This window comes from Tenrec ecaudatus, chromosome 5, assembly GCF_050624435.1.
Source record: "Tenrec ecaudatus isolate mTenEca1 chromosome 5, mTenEca1.hap1, whole genome shotgun sequence".
Lineage (NCBI taxonomy): Eukaryota > Metazoa > Chordata > Mammalia > Afrosoricida > Tenrecidae > Tenrec > Tenrec ecaudatus.
In genome coordinates, this window is record NC_134534.1 from 92,558,941 (window position 1) to 92,564,615 (window position 5,675).

At 42.3% G+C, this 5,675-nt stretch overlaps 1 pseudogene; it reads right to left on the minus strand.

Moving 5' to 3' along the window:
• Positions 1 to 1,895: 1,895 nt before the first annotated feature.
• Positions 1,896 to 4,092, minus strand: LOC142449186 (centromere protein H pseudogene; annotated as a pseudogene).
• Between the last annotated feature and the right edge of the window lie 1,583 nt (positions 4,093 to 5,675).

Here is a 5,675-nt window from a genome sequence, read left to right on the forward strand (position 1 = left end):
TACACTTTTTCATTGTTATTGGTTTCCTTTGAATTCCAATCATGAATAATCATCAATGCATCTTGATTTCATGTGTGATCAATTTCTGATCAAAGATATTGGTAGCATTTTTTAATTTCCCCATCATTAGCTTTTGTGGTTGGTATATAAAACTGAATTATAGCTGTATTGATCAGATTTCCTTGAAAGCAGATAATCCTATCAATGATCCTATCACAGACAGGATTGTACTTCAAGACGATTTTAAAATAACCTTTTTGACAATATAAGAAACACCATTCCTCCTGATTATGTCACTCCCAGCATAGTAAATCATATAATTTCCTGATTTAGAATGGCCAATACCAGTCTATCTTGGCGCATTAATATCTAAGATATCCATCTGTGTGTGTTCCATTTTCTTTTTGATGACTTCCAGTTTTCCTAGATTCATACTTCGCACATTCCAAGTTCTGATCATTACCAGATTTTTGCAGCTGTTTCTCCTTTGAGTCGTGCCCCATCACTGAATCAAACCCCACTCCTACAAGATTTACTCTATCCATGTCACTGTAGTCACCTCCACTCTGAGAAAGCAGCTCCTCTTCCGTCACACTCCAAGGGCCACGCTCTGGCACGATCTCCCACAATGTTCTGCTTCCGCTCATTCGGCCTTCAATGTCTGACAGTGCTTCAAAGCTACACATAAGATTTTCAGCAGCTACTTCCTCCAAAGTGGGGAGCCAACTCCTCTTGTTGTTATTATTAAGCATTTGACTTTCATTTTAATTACTCTTAAAACAATACATGCCATGTTGTAGTGAGAATTCAAAATTAAAAAAATTTTAGTGCAATATAGAACAGTTCCAAAACCACTAAAAATACATTGTCACTTGAAATCTGCTACTTAGAAGATGGACATTGGGTCTCCACTCAAGTCCCCCTAACACAGGAACACTTTGTCCTATTAAACTGGCATTCCATGATGCTCACCTTCCCAACATGATCGCTGAAGACAGAGCAAGTGCATAAGCAACTGTGATGAAGAAAGCTGATGGTGCCCGGCTATCAAAAGATATAGTGTCTTAAAGGCTTGAAGATAAACAAGCAGCCATCTAGCCAGCAGCAACAAAGCCCACATGGAAGAAACACATCAGCCTGTGTGATCATGAGGTGTTGAAGGAATCAGGTATCAGGCATCAAAGAACAAAATATCATATCGTTGTGAATGAGGGGGAGTGCGGAGTGGAGACTCAAAGCCCATCTGTAGGCAACTGGACATCACCTTACAGAGGGTCTCAGGAAGGAGACCAGCCAGTCAGGGTGCAGTATAGTTCCGATGAAACATACAACTTTCCTCTAGTTCTTGAAAGCTTCCTCCTATCATGATCCCAATTCTACCTTACAAATCTGGTGAGACCAGAGGATGTACACTGGAACAGATAAGAGCTGTAAACACAGGGAATCCAGGACAGATTAAACCCTCAGGATCAATAACGAGAATGGTGATAAGGAGGGTAAGGGTAAGGTGTGGGGAGAAAGGGGGAACCAATCACAATGATCTATATATAACCCCCTCCTTGGGGGACAGACAACAGAAAAGTGAGTGAAGGGAGATAGTATAAGACAAGAAAAATAATAATAATTTATAAACTATCAAGGGTTCGTGAAGGAGGGAGGTGGGGTGGGGGTGGGGAATGAGGAGCTGATACCAAGGGCTCAAGTAGAAAGAAAATGTTTTGAGAATGATGATGGCAACAAATGTACAAATATGCTTGACACAATGGATGTAGGTGTGGATTGTGATAAGAGTTGTATGAGCCCCCAATAAAATGATTTTTTTTAAAAAGAAAGAATCTGCTACTTAGATGGCATACTAAAGCTTTTTTATTTTAATGCTAAAGTAGGAAGTCTTATTAAATCATGGTGAGATTCTTTTCAAGCTTCAGAAGTTTTCCGTAAGGCAGAATCCTCTGCCTGGTTGACTTTGCTCCCCCAGATGAGGTTCTGGAACATTGGATAACTAGTCATTTGTGTCTCTGGCTGTAGGTTTTGTAGTATGTCCTTTATCTTGCCCAAATTTTCCGTACCATCCAAATCATTTTTCTGTTTGTTTTTTTTCCTTCTGTATTTCTAAAAGCTTACTTTCTGAAGCTTGTTTTAATTGTAATCTCTTTTCTCTAATATCAAGCATTTTCCCTCTAAGTCCCAAGATACCTGCTGTGATATCTTTGTTGGTTTATTTAGCTTTAATATATGTTTCATGTTATCAATGAGCAAACTCATCTCTGTGTCAATATATTCCAGATTAGTTCCAAGTGCAGTCGAAAGTCTTAGCCTGTGTAACACAAGAGTTTTCATTTCAAATGTAATGTTTGCGTCAATTTCCTTTTCTAGACCTTCAATTCTAGCTTCAACTTGCTCTTCTTGCATGATTTCCACGGGAGGTCCGTCTTCGCTTGCATCGACCATTGATTTATAGTCTAAGCTTTAGTGTTCTGTCTGTGCTCTTAGTCTGATCAGCAGGGACCTGTGGTCTCCCTCCTGCTCGCCTCTGGGGGTGGCCTACAGCTGCCTGTCTTCCACCCCTTTGGCGTCTTCTCCATTGCAGGCTGGCGGGAACATGCAGGACAGGCAGAGGGGTATGGAGACAGAACCACGGGGCAGATGGTGCCTGGAAGCAGTCTCTTCTCCGCCACTGGCAGCCGATTCCTTCTTCACTGTCTGGAAGCCCTACTGAAACCTGTTCACTTTGTGTAACACTGCTGACATTAGAAATACCAGTGACATAGCTTCCAGCATCACAGCAAGACACAAACTACCGCAGTATGACAAAATGACAAGACAGAAGTGGTGGCACGGCCAGGAAGCTGTCATCTAAATTTCTTGGCATAGATAAGTGAGAACTTCCGGAACTTCATCAGCTCTAGACACTTCATGTTGACAATCTCGTTTAGGAGAATTAATACCAGACTAGTCTCAAGGAGTTGGGATTTGATGTCCCCAAATGTCCAACTCGTCCATGATGTTATTCAGCTCCATAGCTCCTCCACTCCTCCCTTGGGTATATTCTTTTTGTCTATGGGTTTAGGGAATTACTGTAGCATCCCACAGAAACACATGAAAGTTTGAGGAAATATCTCATGTGGTGCTGGGGGTGGGAGGTGCTTTGCTGTTCAGTCCAAAACCCGAAGGTCAGGTGGGGGTAAACCAGGTGCTGGGTCCATCCTGGCTCTGGCTGCTGCTGAGAACTTGTTGGTTGCCTGAGAAATGCCATGAGTGGCTCATGCCCAAGCTATTTCCCAGAACTACACCGTGTGGTCAGGCCCCTGGATTTCCGTTGGATCGATTAACCAGCTTCTATGGGTCGCGTGAGCACTGCTGTTTTCAAATCTGTTCTAGCCTGTTCATCCTTGTTTGATAATAATAAAACTTCATCAATGTAACGTATCACAGCACTTGATATCTGCACCAAGTCCAAGTTTCTGCTAGCCAAATTATGGCCAAAAGGTGCAGAATTTAAGTAAGCCTGGGCTGATGTGCAGGTATATTGTGATCCTTCCTATGAGAAAACCAATTGTGGCTGACGCTCTTTTGAGACAGGGATGCAGAAAAAGGCATTTGCAAGTTCAGTCACCGAGGACCAATCTCCTTAACCCTGCTGTATTTTCTGCTCTGTCGATACCATGCCTGGGACAGTTGAAGCCACTTTATTTAGGCTTTGATAATCTATCTACTTTCAATCTTTAGGAAGCACTCGTCTGTTTCACAGGCCATACCGGACTATTGTACAGAGAAGTTGTCCAGCTTTTAGTAGGTCTTTAATCAGCGCTGTGATCTGTGATCTCTTGTCCACTAAGTATCTCAACTGTTTCAGATTCACACTGAGTGGTTCAGGCAATTCTAATTATTTAGGATGTCCAGTCAATAATAGTCTAAGGGAAGACTTACATGCCTTCAATTGTGCAATATCAGTTAGAGGGGTTGTTCTCCTGTTAGACATAATAACCATGTTAATAATACATTCAAGTACGGGACAGACTTCATTCAAGTTCTGTTTACATCTTCTGATTCTCATCCAAACTTTCACCTCAATCGCCTCAACTGTGGCATGTTCGTATACTCCAAGTGTAATCTTCGGTCCCTTCAATATTTTATTGGAATATTTGGGAATTATAGTACATTGGGCTCCTGAGTCAATGAGATCTGAATAGGTCTCTTCACCCCCACCAAGGCCATTTTACCCACAAACCTGTATAATGCGTCAGGTCCCCTGCTGCAACCTGGACCGGACGACCGTGATCCCTTCATCAATCCTTATTTTCATCCACCAAGTGTGTCTCTGTTTCATATGATCCCAGATGGGAATTCCCATCATTAAATACTTCCTGGCTGGGATAAACAGGACCGACGTGTTTAGATCTCCTGAACATTGGGGGAATAGGAAGTTTCCATTGGTTCACCCAACCCACTATAGTATTGTATTAGGATCTATCAGTGTCTGCTGTCCTCATTCCATTTCTTAGTAGCCCTCTCACAATTCCTTCCTATCGGGATAAGTTCTTTACCAATTGCCCCTTCCTATTCTCCTATTAATTACCCTTATGTTTCTTGTGTTTGTTAAACTCACAGAGTGATGTTGGACCAATAGGTCCAATACGGTTTCTCAGATTGTTGTTTTGTTTCACATTAGTAAAATTACATGGGGCTCCTTTGAATTATCCCATCTATCAGGACATGTGTACGGGGCATACTCTTTGGATGAATATTCTGATCACCATACAGCCATTTTACCATTGCCTCCATAAACAATACACAGGCTGCTTCTTCTGGAGTGTCCAGTGAGGAGTTAAGTGGGGAGAGGGACAGTTTCCCTTCTTAGAGCAGACAAGTCTCACTCTATATAAATGTTATCCAGTCCATTAGTCTGGTTGTCCCCTCTGGGTTAACTTTCCTTGGGAATAATCTAGGATTACCATTCATGACTGTTCCTTCATGAGCTCTTGCATCAACTCAAGCACACTCAGAGTCCATTCAGTAGCATTCAAACATCAAAGACACCGTCTCTACATGAGCCACTTCAAAAATGCATCGTGGTAACTATCCCTTGGGAAGCTTGCGATATCAGTCTACAAACTGAAGCAACTCCTTTACACCATATCCCCTGGTTTCAATCGTTTCTTGGTTTTCTCTGTTTCCCTCTTGGACTACCTTCTTGGTGACCATTGGTCATAAGGGTACTTCCTGTTCTAACAGATTTTTTTCCCTTTCTGAGTCAGCCCTGAGACTAGAGATGACAGTTCTGACCAAACTGATGCTGGACTTGATTCAGTGTCACCATTCACTCCTACATTCTTTCTCTTTGCCAAGGCAGCCAAGGAACTGTCACTTTCCTGCTTGCACTGTATGCATCCAACGAAACAATGCCGTACAAGTTAGAGCTCTATTCACTTCTGAAAATTAGTCATTCAAAACTGTAAGGAGCGCAGTTCTACCCTGCCATGTCTGAGGCTGTCATGAGCCAGAAAGAATCTGGGGGAAATTGGTGTAAGTTTAGAACCGCCGGAAAGGACAGGGAAACTGACAAGCAGGGAAACTCAATATGAGGTGACATGTTACCAGCTGCCTATTTCCTAAGTAACCAAAGCCAATGGCTCTGTGAGATAGTTCCCTGTACCACTGAGAGCCCTTCCAGT